This window comes from Triplophysa dalaica, chromosome 13 (genome assembly GCF_015846415.1).
Source record: "Triplophysa dalaica isolate WHDGS20190420 chromosome 13, ASM1584641v1, whole genome shotgun sequence".
NCBI lineage: Eukaryota > Metazoa > Chordata > Actinopteri > Cypriniformes > Nemacheilidae > Triplophysa > Triplophysa dalaica.
The window spans coordinates 5,797,259-5,815,296 of record NC_079554.1 but is presented as its reverse complement, the minus strand read 5'-3'; the positions used below and the strand labels follow the sequence as shown (position 1 = coordinate 5,815,296).

The following is an 18,038-nucleotide window of genomic DNA, read 5'->3' as shown; positions in this document are numbered from 1 at the left end:
CGAAGGGAACAAGGGTAGTCCAAAACACGGGAGGGAACACACTGGATACGGGAAACAGGAAGGGTATAACATGCGAAACAATGCTTTGATAACCAACAAACCATATAGTTTGCGGAGGGTCTGTGACATGAACGCTGAGCCTTGATCCGTGAGAACCTCCTTTGGGATTCCCACACGGCACAATGGTGCTTATGGAGTGGCCGGTGGGTTTACCAACTGACATTCAGGACAAGACGCGCAACACCTTTGCACGTTCTCTTAAATGCCCAGCCAAAAGAATCAGGCCATTAGATGGTTTAATGTTGCCATTTACCCCAAGTGTCCTGCCATTGGATTACAGTGAGCAGTCTGGAAAAGCATTTCCCGACGGCTCTTTGGTACGACTAACTGGGTTGTGTCTTTTTTTGTTTGAGTGTCTTGGGTCACTCGATACAACCGGACTTTTAAAATGGCAAAATACGGATAGATGAGCGATTGTGCAGGGTGGAGAACTGTTGTCTCTCTACGGCACTGTATCAGATCCCTGTGGGCCCTGCTCAGCTTCTCCAGCCTGCACGATGGCCCCCTTCCGTTCCAACAAGGAACATCTGCACATAATTGCCCTAATAAAACAGAAAATATCGGCCAATTTGTCCCCAGAATAGGTGGATGTCTGAGGTGCAGGTTAACAGCCACCTCCACTCTATGCTTTTTCCCTGGAATTCTATTGGCAACGACACTAAGGGGTAGTTCTCCTCGTCCCCGTGCATGCTGGAGGAACGTGAGGGCCAGCAGCCCGGTTGTAGCTTCCTGGTCCCCGTAAAAGGTTCCTTGCAGCTCCAGCGGTCACCCGGGTCCGTGGAGCTGGCTTGGGAACGAGGCCCATCTGGGTTCTGGGAAAGGGAACAGGTTTGGGGGGAGAGGGAGAAGACATAGAGGGAGAGAGAGAGATGGTCGGGGTAAGCCGACCCCGGCGTACACCACCATCTGGTCCTCAGACACTGGACCCACTGGGAAGTCTTCGGCGGGAGTCGAGCTACGAACTTCTCCAGTGTCACCTTGTTGATGATATTCTTGGTGTCGCCTCCGTCGGCCATCTGCCACTTGCGGCAGGCATCCTGGAGCTGCACGAGGGCTTGGAAGTGCCGTTCCTGATCTTCTCGAAAGGTCCAGCAGCACTTGATGCTGTTCGTGGTAAAGACCTGCGAGCGACTGGATCACCTTCCGCAAATGGAGTTGTTGGCTGGGGCTGCATGGCGGCTGCAACTCACTCCTTTCTTCCCGGGTTTCGGCACCAATGTAACAAAGTTCGTAGATCTATGGTACAAAGGAGGCAGGGTCGGCATGGCTGGAAGACAAGATCCTTTTATTCCTCAAAAATAAAACATAGTGCCACTGCGCTTCTCAGCATTCAATAACTCAGAATAAACAATACAATAAGTTTTCTTGAAACTGTGTCCAAAAGATTCCTTCTTCTCCACTGGTGAAGCGGTCAGACGTCTTCCAGGAGGTCTCTCTCAGCCTTGTCTGCTTTCTGCTGGCATTTTAAGCATCTCCTCACCAATCACTGTAACGAGACGCAGGTGATCTTAATCTGCACTTGACCTACGTGCAGACCTGGCTAAACCACACCCTCCTTGCCGCAGACACCTTTCATACTGTAGTGTATTCTTGGAAAACTATACATTTAATTACAGTCAAATACGGATAATTAATGATGATTAAATGCACTCGTCCAGCGAGTGATCAGCAGATCGTATATCAAAACTAAGAAATATTACTTTCCTGGCCTTGGAAAAATAACACTCCTAAATTAGTACAGTACCTCTCCAGAAATTATAACAAATTCAAGCAGTTTAAGTAACGTTAATATGTGATAATGCAACAATTCGAAACACAGCAACAATTCGAGCGTGCAGACAAATGCAGGTTTATTGACCACACTAAAGGGAAAACAAACCGACTAACTAAGAAGTAACAAACGCTAACAAACAAACATGAAACGTAAAAGCAGTAAAAAATGGAAGAAATAGACAAAGCAAAGAGTGGCAGTATTACAAACAGCTATTCACATCTGCATGAACCATCGAGGACAGTCTCCTGAGTTAAAAGGGGTTATAGCTTAAACGCACCTATTTAGGAAATAGTTGAGATACTTGCATTGGTTTCCTTTGAGTGTGCTGGACAAGGTTTTGTGCCCGTGGAAAAGTGTTCTGAAAGTCCTGATGGTTTCAAAGCAAGCGGGCGAGTCCGTCTACTTCTTTCTTAGAGCCGGGTTTGGCTGACAAAGGTAGCTGAAGTAATTTGCCGAAAGGAAAAACTGTCTCCGAAGAGAGAGAGACAGGTCTCAGGAGGTGTTCTTGAACTGGAACGCACGAACACACGGAAGAGCGTCGATTGCTCCGTTTACGGATGTTTTAAGCCTGGGGTTTTGCTTTTGAGGTTATAGGTGAGGCCGAATAACATGGGGACAAAGATACAATGTGGAGATATAGGTTTATACCCATTTAAACAATTATTTTGTGGTTAAGAAGAAAGAGAGAGACACTTTGAAGACTTGACTGACCATTTGCCCTCATTCCTGTTAACACATCTGGTGTCCATGTTAGGGAAGACACCCCATCCTCCCTGCTAGAATTCCTTTGAAGTAAACGAGTGTGTGTGTTGGAATCTATCCTGATGAAACGATGGATGCTTTAAAAGAGGGCAGTTGGATCAGACTTGCTGGCGCCGGTTAGACCCCTACTGAGAGGTCATGGTGTTTTACGATGCCCCAAATGCTCACCTTTGGTCTGGCCAGATCCTACAATACTTATAGTCTTTCTTCTCACCTTTACTTTCTGCAATCTGACTTGAGCTCACATGGCTCAGTTTAACTCAACTCAACTCAACTTTATTTATATAGCGCTTTTTACAATTTTCATTGTTACAAAGCAGCTGTACATGAGACACATTTAATACAAGTATGAATTCTAAAGCAGCCCCCCCGGCCAGGCAGATAGTGCAAAACAATATGCAAACGGTGGTGAGGAACCCAAAACTCCCATCGAGAAAAAAAACCTCAGGGGAACCCAGGCCCAACCAGGGGATTCCAGTTCCCCTCTGGCAAAAGCTGCTGCCTCTGCACAAGCTCATCAGTGCTTGCACAACAAGGCTTAATAAAAATATAAAAATTAAAGATTATCATTAACAATCTAATAGCATTTGAAATGTTGTAGAAAAAAACAAAGTTGTCGCGTCCTTTATCCAGCTCTATCCTCTTAGCACTTGTCAGGTCACCGCTTCCCATTCTCAGCTCTGCCATCAGGTCTGGGCATGAACTGCATCCTGCGGTAACCTTGGAACAAAGAGACAAGACTGGCTGAGAGTAGAGTACTGTTCTGCACTCTTTGATGCAACAAGTACATCATTTGTTGTTGGATGTGTTCCTGGTTCCGGTTGATCTAAATAATGCAGCCTAAATCCTCTGAGGATTAATATTATGGAGGTGTAGTGTATGCAAGATTAAAAAGATGAGTCTTTAGTCTAGATTTAAACTGACAGAGTGTGTCTGCCTCCCGGACCGTGCAGGGAAGAATATTCCAAAGTTTAGGCGCTAGATAAGAAAAGGATCTACCACCTGCACTTGATTTTGAAATTCTAGGTATTACCAACTGACAGGACCCCTTAGAGCGTAATGTACGTGGTGGTCTGTAATACAATAGAAGTTCATTCAAATACTGCGGCGCTAGACCATGTAGGGCTTTATAGGTAATAAGCAAGATCTTAAAGTTAATGCGATGCTTTATAGGTAACCAGTGCAAGGTTGACAGAACCGGGGTTATATGCTCATACTTTTTTGTACGTGTAAGAACTCGAGCTGCCGCGTTTTGAACCAGTTGCAGTTTTTGTAATAGGCCCGCAGGGCAACCACCTAGAAGTGCATTACAGTAATCTAGTCTTGATGTCATGAATGCATGAATTAATTTCTCTGCATCTGACAGTGACAGCATATGACGTAATTTAGATATATTCTTAAAATGGAAAAATGCAATTTTACAGGTGTTTGCGACATGGCTTTCAAATGAGAGAGTACTGTCAAATACAACGCCAAGATTCTTAGCTGATGACGAGGATTTTATGGAGCATCCGTCAATCGTTAAGCAGTATTCTTGGTTGTTACGCATAGCAGTTTTCGGTCCAGTAAGTAACACTTCTGTTTTGTCCGAGTTTAGTAGTAAAAAATTGTTACTCATCCACATTTTTAAGTCAACTATGCAATCCTTTATTCGATGAAACTGCTGGGTTTCATGAGGCATCGAGGAAATATAAAGTTGAGTATCATCAGCATAACAGTGAAAGCTAATTCCGTGTCGCTTTATTATATCTCCTAGAGGTAGCATGTATAATGCGAAGAGCAGGGGTCCCAAGACTGAGCCCTGTGGTACACCGTACTGGACTTGTGATTTGCGGGACACCTCATTGTTTATTGCTACAAATTGAAAACGGTCGGATAAATAAGACTTAAACCATTTCAATGCTATTCCGTTAATGCCGACGTAATTTTCGAGTCTATGTAGAAGTATGCTGTGGTCAATGGTGTCAAATGCAGCACTGAGGTCTAGCAGCACCAATAACGAAATACAGCCACGGTCAGACGCTAAAAGCAGATCATTTGTAACTCTGATCAAAGCAGTCTCTGTACTGTGACATGCTCGAAATCCAGACTGGAATTCATCATTAATGTCATTCCTTTGGAGGAAGGAGCATAATTGAGTTGAAACTACTTTTTCCAGAACTTTAGATATAAAAGGTAAATTCGATATAGGCCTGTAATTCCCTAGTTCTTTAGGGTCGAGTTTGGGTTTTTTTAAAAGAGGCCTTATAACAGCCACCTTAAATGCTTTAGGCACATGTCCTAATGTCAGAGATGAGTTAATAATACTAAGAAGAGGATCTATAATTTCGGGGAGCATTTCTTTCAGTAGTTTTGTAGGTATAGGGTCTAGCATGCATGTTGATGATTTAGATGATTTAATGATTTTAGACAGTTCATCGTGATCTACTGTAGAAAATAATTGCAATTTCTCCTTAGGGGTGCTGTAGTTAGTTTGTTCAGCGGATTTCACTTCTGGTTGCATTGTTATAATTTTTCTCTAATATCTTGGATTTTACTTGTGAAGTAGTTCATAAATTCATCACTGTTATGCTGATAATCAGAATCTGACGTCGATGACGACTTATTTTTTGTTAATTTAGCCACGGTGTTAAATAAGAACCTAGGGTTGTGATGGTTTTCCTCTATTAGTGTTGAAAAGTAGGCGGATCTAGACGTTTTTATTGCATTCCTGTAATTTCGAGTACTATCCTTCCATGCTATACGAAATACCTCTAAATTCGTTTTCTTAAAGTTGCGCTCCATTTTACGGGATGCTTTTTTTAGAGTCTGAGTGTGTTCATTATACCACGGTGTTGGGCTGCTATTTTTAATTTTCTTTAAACGCAGAGGAGCAACTGTGTCTAATATTTCCGAGAAAGTAGAGTTAAAATTTTCAATAGTAGTGTCAAAATCGTCAACGTTATTACTCATGCTGGATATTTTAGACAATTCAGGCAGATTATCGAGAAACGCATCTTTGGTAGTTGAAGTAATCGTTCTACCATATTTGTAACAAGGAGTTTGATTTGCAGCCGTAGGCCATTGAAGCAAACATAATATCAGATAATGATCCGAAATATCTTCACTCTGCTGAACGATTTTAACATCGTCCACATTTATACCATAAGAAAGTATTAAATCTAAAGTATGATTACGAAGGTGAGTGGGTCCTGACACATGTTGACTAACGCCCATGGAGTTAAGAGTGTCTTTGAAAGCCAGTCCCAAGGCATCTGTATCATTGTCTACATGGATATTAAAGTCACCGACGACAAGGACTCTATCTGCGGCCAGTACTAGTTCTGATAAGAACCCACCAAAATCTTTAATAAAATCTGTGTGGTGCCCTGGAGGCCTATATACAATAGCTAGAATAAATTTTATAAATGTTTTGTCCTTAGTATTAGGTGTCGATACGTGAAGTACCATGACTTCGAAAGAACTGTACTTAAAATTAGACTTCTGAGAGGTAATAAAAGAATTCTTGTAAAGTGCAGCGACACCTCCCCCTCTACCTTTTAGACGAGGCTCGTGTTTATAGTAATAATCATGGGGAACGGATTCATTTAGAGTAATAAAATCATCTGGCTTTAGCCATGTTTCTGTCAAACAAAGCATGTCTATTTTATGATCGGTTATCAAATCGTTAACAAAAAGTGCTTTATTTGAGAGAGATCTAATATTAAGCAATCCGAGTCGTAACAGCTGATTATCTGTATTTTGTTCATGTTTGATTTGTTTAACGTTTATTAAATTACTTTCAAGAGGTTTACGCAATATCTTATGTTTGCTAATCCGGGGGACAGACACAGTCTCTATTTTATGTTGTTTGTAAGAAGGGATTATTACATGTTGTATATTTTGTGTATTCTGTAACGCGAGACGGCAAGCAGACAGTTGGTTAAGCCATTCTGTCTCCTTCCTGACCTGGGCCCTAGGTAGTCAGACTTTAGCATTATTAAGACTGTGTGCCAAATTTCTAGAGAGGAGGGAAACCCCATCCCAGGAGGGATGGAGACCATCTCGTTTCAACAGGTCAGGTCTGCCCTCAAAACTCTTCCAGTTATTTATAAAATCTATATTATTCTGCAGGCACCACTCAGACAACCAGCCATTTAGTGATGATAATCTGCTATAAATCTCATCACCACGGTAAGCAGTAAGGGGGCCAGAGAATATTACAGTGTCTGACATCGTTTTTGCGAGCTCACACACCTCTTTAATATTATCTTTAGTGATCTCCGATTGACGGAGTCTAACATCATTTGTGCCGACATGAATAACAATCTTACTGTATTTACGATTAGCCTTAGCCAGCACATTTAAGTTTGACTTGATGTCAGGCGCTCTGGCTCCCGGTAAACATTTGACTATGGTGGCTGGTGCCTCTATGTTAACGTTCCGGACAATAGAATCACCGATCACTAGGGCACTTTCAGCAGGTTTCTCAGTCGGTGCGTCACTGAGCGGGGCAAACCTGTTCGAGACTTTAATCGGAACGGTTGAGTGATGTTTTGTCCTGCGACTATGCCGTCTCACCGTCACAAAGTTTCCCAGCTGCAGGGGATTTTCAACCGGAACCGAGCTGTGTGCGCTAACATTGCTCGCATCCGAAGTGTTTTCTACGGTTCTTACACTCTTACTATCCTCAAATAAAGATTGGATGCGAGACTCTAATTCTAAAATTTAGAATAGATAAGGTTTACACCTTATCCTGTCTGGTTTGTTTTCTATAGATCACAACATTTCCATGAAAAGTGGAGTATGCACGTTTTTTGCAGCGTTTTGTGCATACGCCACGTTTAAAAATTAAATGCCTGGTCGTAAGCAGGTTTTCTTTGGTAAACCTAGAATTTAGCCCCCGTTTTAAAACACAAGTTGTTTACCTCATTAATTTTCTCTGAAAAAAATGTCATATGTGCATTTATATAGGATCCTGTGTGTGAAGAGGTTGCAAATTACAAATTCAATCTGAAACAATCTTCAGGGAAGAATTCAAATGTCTGGAAACAAAGCAGACATTACCAAAGCAGAGTCCACTCAAAAAGCTCAACCCCATCATTGATGAAGATGGAGGTCGTCTCGCACCTGCCAACATGACAAAAGAATAAAAGCACCCACTTATTATTCCCCATACTCATTACGTTGCTACCCTCTTAGTGAGATACTACCATGAGAAGGTGGCGCACCAGGGACGTCACATCACAGAGGGAGCAATCAGAGCTGCAGGACTATGGATCATCGGGGGCATATGCCTGGTCTCATCTCTTATCTTCAAATGTGTGATCTGTCGTAAACTCAAAGGAACACTCCAGATCCAAAAGATGGCAGACTTACCAGCTGACAGGCTCTCACCAATGCCAACCTTTACGAGCGTTGGACTTGATGTGTTTGGTCCATGGGCGATTATGACGCGTCACACAAGGGGAGGCAGTGCAGACAATAAAAGGTGGGCGGTACTTTTCACATGCATGACAACAAGAGCTGTTATCATTTAGCATGTGGAATCCATGTCCACATCCAGCTTCATAAATGCATTGAGAAGATTGTTCTCGGTACGTGGACCTGCCAAGCTTCTTCGCTCTGACAGAGGCACTAATTTTATTGGTGCCTGTAAAGAATTGAAAATCGACTACAGTGATGCAACATTAAACAGTTACCTTCAGGAGAAAAACTGTACATGGCAGTTTAATCCCCCACATTCCTCACACATGGGGGGATCGTGGGAAAGGCTCATCGGGATAGCCAGGCGGATCCTGGATGCCATGCTTCTTCAGTCTGTACATATTAGGCTCACACATGAAGTACTGAGTACCTTAATGGCTGAGGTGATGGCAATAATAAATGCCAGACCATTACTGCCAGTGCCAGTGCCAAATGTTTTCACTCTAGCAATGATTTTAACTCAGAAGACCAGTGCTCTAGAGGCCCCATCTGGCAACTTTGACCCCGCAGAGCTTCATACAAAACAATGGAAACAAGCTCAGTGTCTTGCAGACACCTTCTGGAAGAGATAGAGGAGGGAGTACCTTGCCACTCTTCAGAGTAGACAGAAATGGACAGACGACAAGTCTAACATCAAACTTGGAGATTCAAAGAAAAACAAGCTCACAGGAATGACTGGCCGGTGGGACGCGTCATCAAAACATTCCTCAGCAGTGACAACAAGGTGCGAAAGGCAGAAGTAAAAATAGTAAAAGAAGGAACGGTGAAAGAGTTTCTGAGACCAATCTCTGACATGGTTGTTATTTTATCTGAGGGACAGTAAAAATCGCTTTTGTGTTAAGTCTTGTATAAAGTTTTTGTGACACAACCTTATTGTGCCAGGCGGGGAGTGTTCTGACTTCTCTGAAGTAAATTAAGTTTGATTTTCTTACATTATTGTGTGTGCAACAGTGTCCCCTTCTGGCTAACAAGCAGTAGTAGCTTTAGTTTAAGTTTCACTTCCTGTAGTAAATTTCCATCATCAGTTAATTGAGTGTGCTGCAGAGCAGAGTACCAGTGCTGTTTTCTCCTGAAAAAAAGTTTCTTCGTGGAACCCAAGAAATGTTATGCCTTGCGTCTTTTTTGAGAACTTGACACTGTTAGCTAGCTGTCAAGCTTTGAAGAAGCAACTCATTGCAAGGACATTTTAACTTCTCTATAAAATTTAAAATGCTGTTAGATTATTAATGATAGTCTTAAATATATAAATTTATCTAAAATGTACTCTTTAAACTTTTAACTGTAAAATAACATTATGTTTTTTCAAAGCAGACATACATTTCAATCGGTGTATAAAGTGTGAGATTACAAACGATACATATAACATTTCATTAATCTTCTATGTTGATTAAGACAATTCATATTGTCTTAATCAGAGAAGCAGTTTGTTTCAGTTTGAGAATCATCTGAAAGTAGTAAGTGTAATTGATTAATAGTGTGTGTGTCTAATTGAGTCTAACGCAGTTTCGTTCCCATTGTGTGCGTCCGCTGAGTCACGCTGTGTCACGTGTTAATAGTTGCGTTTGTTTCGGGTGATATTGGGAGAAAGTGGAAGTGAAAGTGGGTCCAACGCCAGCTAAAGTATTTAAATAGTTGTTTAAGCCCAGTTCGTGGGAGAAGCAGTTTCTTGCAGTTTGAGAATCATCTGAAAGTCGTAAGTGTAATCGACTAATAGTGTGTGTGTCTAATTGAGTCTAACGCAGTTTCGTTCCCATTGTGTGCGTCCGCTGAGTCACGTGTTAATAGTTGCGTTTGTTTCGCGTGATATTGTGAGAAAGTGGAAGGCGTGCACACGTCACTCCTCTATTCATTAAGCTACATTGGCTCCCTATAGTCGCTCGCATCAAATTCAAGACTCTGCTCCTGGCCTACAAGACCACCACTGGTTCGGCACAACCTTATCTTCACTCGCTACTGCAGACATACAGTTAAAAAGAAAAATTATGTGAACCCTTTGGGCTTAATTGGATTTCTTCATAAATTGGTCATAAAATCTTCATCTAAGTCACAACATAGAGAAACACAGTCTGCTTAAACTAATACCGCACAAACATTATACGTTTTCATGTTTTTATTGAACACAACATGTAAACATTCATAGTGCAGGGTGGAAAAAGTATGTGAAACCCTAGGCTAATGACTTCTCCAAGAGCTAATTGGAGCCAGGAGTCTGCCAACCTGGGGTCCAATCAATGTGATGAGATTGTATGTGTTGATTAAAGCTGGCCTGTCCAATAAAAAACACACACCAGTTTTGAGATGGCTGTTCTGAAGAAGCGTTGTCTGATGTGAACCATGCCTCGCACAAAAGAGCTCTCAGAAGACCTATGATCAAGAATTGTTGACTTACATAAAGCTGGAAAGGGCTACAAAAGTATATCTTAAAGCCTTGATGTCCATGTGTCCACGGTAAGACAGATTGTCTACAAATCTGTCTTACAAGTCCATAAGTCTACAAGACTTAAGGACTTCCTGACGAACAGGCCTCAGCTTGTTAGGTTAGGCCACATCTGCTCCACCACTATCACCCTCAACACTGGTGTACCACAGGGCTGCGTACTGAGCCCCTTTCTCTACTCCCTTTTCACACTCGACTGCAGACCTGTGAATGGACCTAACTCCTTCATCAAGTTCGCAGACGATACAACAGTGATTGGTCTCATCAGCAACAACGATGAGACTGCTTACAGGGAGGAAGTACGGCACCTGGCCACATGGTGCTCAAACAACAACCTGCTCCTTAACACCTCCAAGACAAAGGAGATCATTGTGGACTTCAGGAAGGCGAAAGGAGGCACACACGACCCCATCCACATTAACGGGACGGCTGTTGAACGTGTTTCCAGTTTTAAGTTCCTGGGGACCCATATTTCGGAGGACCTATCCTGGACCACCAACTCCTCATGCCTGGTCAAGAAGGCTCACCAGCGTCTCTTCTTTGAGGACACTGAAGAAGAACCAACTGTCTTCAACTATCCTGGTGAACTTCTATCGCTGCACGATAGAGAGCATCCTGACCAACTGTGTCACAGTCTGGTACGGGAACTGTTCTTTTGCTTAGCGCAAGGCACTGCAGCGGGTGGTGAAAACAGCCCAGCGCATCACAGGGACTACACTCTCTTCCATTGAGGACATCCAAAAGAAACGCTGTCTGCGTCGAGCTCGCAGCATTCTCAAGGACTCCTCTAACCCCGCTCATAGACTATTTACTCTCCTGCCTTCCGGCAGGCGCTTCAGGTGCCTCCGGACAAGAACCAGCAGACTAGGAAACAGCTTTTTTCCAGAGCTGTTTCATTATTGAACTCTGTCCCCCACTGATTCCACTACCCCTCATAACTTTAACTTTAATGCTGCTATTACATTGTTTACATTGCACTACACTGTAGTGAACTGTACACAACAGTACTTCATGTATCTGCTCAATCGGACTGTTTACACACACATAGCATCATTGGCACTCTATACTGCTCACTTGCACACCAGGAATATTACACTGAATGCTCATTTGCACTAATGGACTACTCTCATAACTGCATTACCTAATCTACTGCACTGTAACTTTCATAACTGCATTACCTCATCTACTGCACTGTAACTTTCATAACTGCATTACCTCATCTACTGCACTGTAACTTCAATAACTGCACCAACTTCTCTACTGCACTGTAACTCATCTATTGCATTACTGCATCTATTGCATAACTAATTGCATCTACTCATCTATTGCACTATAACTTCAATAACTGCACTAACTCATCTACTGCACTGAAACTTCAATAACTGCATTAACTCATCTACTTCACTGTAACTTCAATAACTGCATTAACTCATGTACTGCACTGTACCTTTAATAACCGCATCAACTCATCTACTGCACTGTAACTTTAATAGCTAATGTCTGTAACTAATGCACACTCAAGTCACTTGCACTATTGTATAGTCTATATTGTTATCTGTTCATAACCACCTGTACATTAATGTTCACAGTATATAGCCTTCTGTTTACATTGTTCATAGTACTTATCGACTGTCATATTTTCATAGTACATGCCCATTGTATAGTATTTTCCTAATATTGTATTCTATATTTATTCACAGTGTATATCCTGCACTTGCTAATTGCACTTCTGGTTAGACCTAAACTACATTTCGTTACACTGTACTTGTAGATGTGTGTAGTAGAGTAGGCGGGGCGAGACCGTGGTTCGAGTCCGGTGAGTAATTGTGAATTAGCGCCAGCTTTGCGCACACCGGCCTCGAATCACGTAGGAGATGGGAGCATATAAAAGGAACGAGCGACCGGACCGTCGAGGAGAGAGGACCGGGCCCAAACTTATGTTTGTATTTATATTTATGTTCATGTTTTGTTCGCCGGCGGTCGTCCGTGAGGGGCCGCCAGCTGTTATATTAATTTATTAAATGTTTAAATGTTTGCCGGTTCCCGCCTCCTTCCTTCCATTTTATTGAGATTTGTTACATTGGTGCCGAAACCCGGGAGGAGGGGGGGCATGCTGTCGTAGAGTCCTCGCCGCCGAGTGGCCTCGCGGTGCCGGAGAGTTCGGGCAGCGCGGACGAAGGGCGTCCGCCAGTGGCTGCCCGAAGCGGTGGCTCTGGGAAACGGAAGTGCACAATGCGGCCACCGTCAAACCTTCGGTGGAACGGCGACCTTTGCTGCTGCGCCCCTGGGTCGAGGTGGGGTGGCTTTCGTCCAAGCGGGAGCGGGGGAGTTGCCGCCGTCCGGCAGAGGCCGGAGCCTGCGTCCGTCCCCCGAGGGGGAGGAGCAGGGGGCGGAAGCGCCGAGTGCGGCCACCGCCTGCCAGAGGCCGGAGCCTGCGTCCGTCCGCCCAAGGGGGCGGAGCAGGGGACGGGGAACCCGCCCCGACTCCCAGATTAAGGAGGAGCCACCGCCTGCCGCCAGGGGGCGGACGGTCGAGCCGTCCACCCAAGCCCCAGGGCCACCGCAAGGCACCGCGAAAGAGTACTCCGGCTGGTTGAGGAACAAGCGGCAGCATGTCAGGGAACCGGACTATAATTTTTTTTTTTTCCTCTCTCCCCTCTCTCTTTCCGGTCGCTCCGAGGGCTCCCGTCTCCGTTGTCTCGTCTCGTCGCTGCATACCCCCCACCCCACCCCCCCCGAAGGAGGGGGAGGGAGCTTGCACAGTCGCGGGGGTACCCCCGGCCTGTGAGGGGTGATGGGGGTATGTTGTAGAGTAGGCGGGGCGAGACCGTGGTTCGAGTCCGGTGAGTAATTGTGAATTAGCGCCAGCTGTGCGCACACCGGCCTCGAATCACGTAGGAGATGGGAGCATATAAAAGGAACGAGCGACCGGACCGTCGAGGAGAGAGGACCGGGCCCGAACTTATGTTTGTATTTATATTTATGTTCAAGTTTTGTTCGCCGGCGGTCGTCCGTGAGGGGCCGCCGGCTGTTGTATTAATTTATTAAATGTTTGCCGGTTCCCTGCCTCCTTCCTTCCATTTTATTGAGATTTGTTACAATGTGTAATGACAATAAAGTTGAATCTAATCTAATCTAAAAATGGAGAAAGTTCAACACTGTTGCTACACTCCCTAGACGTGGTCGTCCTGTAAAGATGACTGCAAGAGCACAGCGCAGAATGCTCAATGAGGTGAAGAAGAATCCTAGAGTGTCAGCTAAACACTTACAGAAATCTCTGGCACATGCTAACATTTTTGTTGACAAATCTACAATAAGGAAAACATTAAACAAGAATGGACTTCATGGGAGGACACCAAGGAGGAAGCCAGTGCTGTCCAAAAAAAACATTGCAGCACGTTTGAAGTTTGCAAAAGAGCACCTGGATGTTCCACAGCACTACTGGCAAAACATTCTGTGGACAGATGAAACCAAAATTGAGTTGTTTGGAAAGAACACACAACGCTATGTGTGGAGAACAAAAGGCACAGCACACCAACATCAAAAACTGTGAAATATGGTGGAGGGGGCATTATGGTTTGGGGCTGCTTTGCTGCCTCAGGCCCTGGACGGATTACTGTCATCGATGGAAAAATGAATTTCAAAGTTTATCAAGACATTTTGCAGGAAAACTTAAGACCATCTGTCCGCCAACTGAAGCTTAACAGAGGATGGACGATGCAACAGGACAACGACCCAAAGCATAGAAGTAAATCAACAACAGAATGGCTTCAACAGAAGAAAATACACCTTCTGGAGTGGCCCAGTCATAGTCCTGACCTCAACCCGATTGAAATGCTGTGGAATGACGTCAAGAGAGCGATTCACACCAGACATCCCAAGAATATTGCTGAACTGAAACACTTTTGTAAAGAGGAATGGTCCAAAATTTCTCCTGACCGTTGTGCAGGTCTGATCTGCAACTATAGGAAACGTTTGGTTGAAGTTATTGCTGCCAAAGGAGGGTCAACCGGTTATTAAACCCAAAGGTTCACATACTTTTTCCACCCTGCACTATGAATGTTTACATGTTGTGTTCAATAAAAACATGAAAACGTATAATGTTTGTGCGGTATTAGTTTAAGCAGACTGTGTTTCTCTATTGTTGTGACTTAGATGAAGATCAGAACACATTTTATGATCAATTTATGAAGAAATCCAAGTAAGCCCAAAGGGTTCACATACTTTTTCTTTCAACTGTATGTACCCGCCAGATCCCTACGCTCTGCAAACAAACAGCGTCTTGCGGTGCCATCCCAAAAAGTTAAAAAATCTCTCTCGCGCACCTTCTCCGGATCTGTTCCACCTATGTGGAATGATCTACCCGCTGCTAGAAGATCTGCAGATTCTGAAGCCATCTTTAAGAAACGTCTGAAAACACATCTCTTCCGTCAACATTTGACTGATCTGTTCTAACTCTATTTTCTTCTGTACTCTTTAAAAATACATATATATATACATATATATATATATATGTATATATATATATATATATGAATGACTGAATGGTTCTGTATACTGTGTTAGGTTATATGAGACCAGTCTTCTTTTTTGATTGCACTTATGCTTTTGTTGTATTTATGCTGTCCCAATTGCTTCCATTGCCTACCCCACCTGTAAGTCGCTTTGGATAAATGACTAAATGTAAATGTAATGTAAATGTCAATTAATAAATAATAAAAATATAAAAAATTATTTATTTTTATAAATATATTTTATAAAAATATTTTTATATATGTGTACAAATTTATACTTAAAAGGCGGTGTCTCAATCCATGTGTTTTCTACGATGTATCAAGGGTATCTCCAAAATGTCCCTGTAAAGTTTCACTTCAAAATACTCCACATATCTTTCATTACAATATGTTGAACAAGGCCATTTGTGGCTGCAATGGAAAACGTGCCGTTTTTGTGTGTCTCTTTAAATGCAAATGAGCTTCTGCTCCCCTCCCCGAATGCAAAATAGAGCGCTTACACTTGTGCTTTAGATGACATCAAGACAGGCAATATGGCGGAAAGTGCAATTACGTCTGTAATACCCCGTACAACCAAAACCATACATTAACTGGAATAAAAATCACCTTAATGGCTTTTTCATGTATACGAATTTAATGGAAAAGACAAAGATAGATAAAACAACATATGCTGACCAATTGCTGTTTTAAATGTTGGCCATTGATGATTAATCATGTGCATGCATATAAGAACGAGACATAAAAATGGATTTAGGCAAAAACATGCATTCGGAGAACTTGTATATGACGGACAGGTATGTAAAGATCAGCAAACTGGTTGTCGTACAAATGCAGACTGTTTCTATCCGCTCTAAGTATTGTCGCACATAGGACATACGAGAAAACACTGAACTCACCAAGAAAGAAACTGCTTTAACTTTCTTTCGCTGTAATGAATACGTTTTACAGAAATTATGTCGGTCACAAGTCTTCTGACCTGACTGCAACAATGTGTTTAACCACTAACGTTACGACACAACACCTGTCATTGGACCAATGTAAAGTCTCAGTGTGGTGAGGAAGGCGGGACGGGAGCCGTGAGACAGGGCCGGTGGCGTGAGTGATAGTATGAATCAGCTGTGCGCACATTGGTCCCGGATATCTCACGGAGGAAATCGGGAGCATAAGAGGATGAGCAACGGGACTGCTTACTGCTTGTATTTATGTTCTTGTAGCCAGCAGTCTACCGCAAGGTGAAGTTCTTGTTCCACGGACGCAGAGTGCGGGAATATTTATTAATATAAAGCATTTATTTGATTTATATTAATTTATAGTATGAGTCCCTGGTCTCATATGTTTCATGTTCTCTTGTTTGTTTGTTTTTAAAAAGAAATAAACCAAAAAAAATTTGAAAAAAAGGATGGATTTGTAGTGTTTTGAAAAAAATAAAAATAAAAATTGAATTTATAATCAATAATATTGTTGTTTCGTTCAACAATCATTGTTTATATATATATATATATATATATTAGTGGTGTGCATAGATTATTTTTTTTAATCTAGATTAATCTAGATTAATTCCAAGATTAATCTAGATTAATCTAGATTAAAATGGCTCATTTGAATTCTGCCGAAGGCATTCAGAATATGTGTGCCACCCAAATAATGACTAAAAGCAAGTCTTTGAGAACGGGTTTCTCAACCCAGGTGGCGCATTAGACCAGGGGCTCATCTCCTGTTTCCAAAATGCATCACAAACTGCTTGAGAAAGCTGTTCTACTACGATAATTGGTGATGAGAATTAAATTATGTTCAATAAGATGAACTTGTGTTTACTTCCGCATTAGCTAAGGGATGCTTTGCGTTTAGGTGGTACTTGAGACTGGAAGAGCTCCTACAGTACATTTACATTTAGTCATTTAGCAGACGCTTTTATCCAAAGCGACTTACAAAGAGTGAGGGAGCAACAAGCGATATGTCATACAGGAGCCATAATACATTAGGTGCCAATACAAAGTTACTGGTTTCAACTTAAGCTAGACCAGTACCTGTTGAGAGAAAGTGTTTTTTTTAAACCAATTCCGCATTGCACATGGTGCAAACAACCTTAGTCTTGTCGATGTTTCTATTGGGAAGCTTCTTAAAAATGAATATTCCCTGAAGCAAACCCGGCGGCTTCATAGCTGCATCCATGTTAGCACGTCACTTTTGATGCGGTAATTTCACAGTAACGTGATGTTGTGTTCAGACCAAACGCGAATGGCGTGTCAAGCGCGAGTGATTTATATGTTAATGAAAAGAGCCAATAGACCTACTTGCTGCGCGAATCGCGCGAATGAAGCCCTGGTTATGAGATGATGAGGCGGCTTCTGCTTCCGCGAATGACGCGAATCACGCGAGTTGAAAAATCTCGTTCTCGCCCCGTACAGTGCAGTTAAGCTGGTATACATCCGCGCTAAAATATCAAGGTGAAAGTCATCATAGCTTGCGTAGTAAAGACCCAGCTCCCAACCCAACTTTGAGAATAGATTAACGGCGACAATTTTTTTATCGCGCGATAAGAGTCTCACTGCGTTAACGGCGTTAACGCCGTTAACGGCCCACCACTAATATATATATATGTGTATATGTATATATATATGTGTGTATATATATGTGTGTATATATATGTATGTATATGTATATATGTATGTGTAGTGGAGTAGACGGGGCGAGACCGTGGTTCGAGACCGGTGAGTAATTGTGAATAAGCGCCAGCTGTGCGCACACCGGGCTCAAATCACGTAGGAGATTGGGAGCATATAAAAGGAACGAGCGACCGGACCGTCGATGAGAGAGGACCGGGGCCCGAACGTGTTTTACGTTTGTAGTTATGTTCTTTGTGTCTTGTATTTATGGTTTACGTCCGTGAGGGGCCGCCGGCTGTTATTATTTATATTAAAACTTTAGTTTAAATGTCTTCCGGTTCCCGACCCCTTCCTTCCATGTATGAATCGTGTTACAGTATGTATATGCGTGTCCCTGGTAGAGTATGGAACTACGTGCT

The 18,038-nt window shown here is 42.8% G+C and overlaps 1 protein-coding gene across 6 annotated transcripts in view; it reads right to left on the bottom strand.

Annotated features, from left to right (window-relative positions):
* The window catches only part of si:dkey-174m14.3 (uncharacterized protein LOC563117 homolog), a 97,651-nt gene that overhangs the window by 16,674 nt on the left and 62,939 nt on the right, over positions 1-18,038 (bottom strand). For 2 of the 6 annotated variants that reach the window (XM_056765363.1, XM_056765361.1), the window contains exon 2: positions 102-1,546. The exons of 3 other annotated variants lie outside the window; for them this stretch is intronic. The gene's annotated coding sequence lies outside the window, so the exon portion shown is untranslated. The remainder of the gene's footprint in view (positions 1-101; positions 1,547-18,038) is intronic. One more of the 6 variants, XM_056765364.1, reaches the window with a different exon arrangement.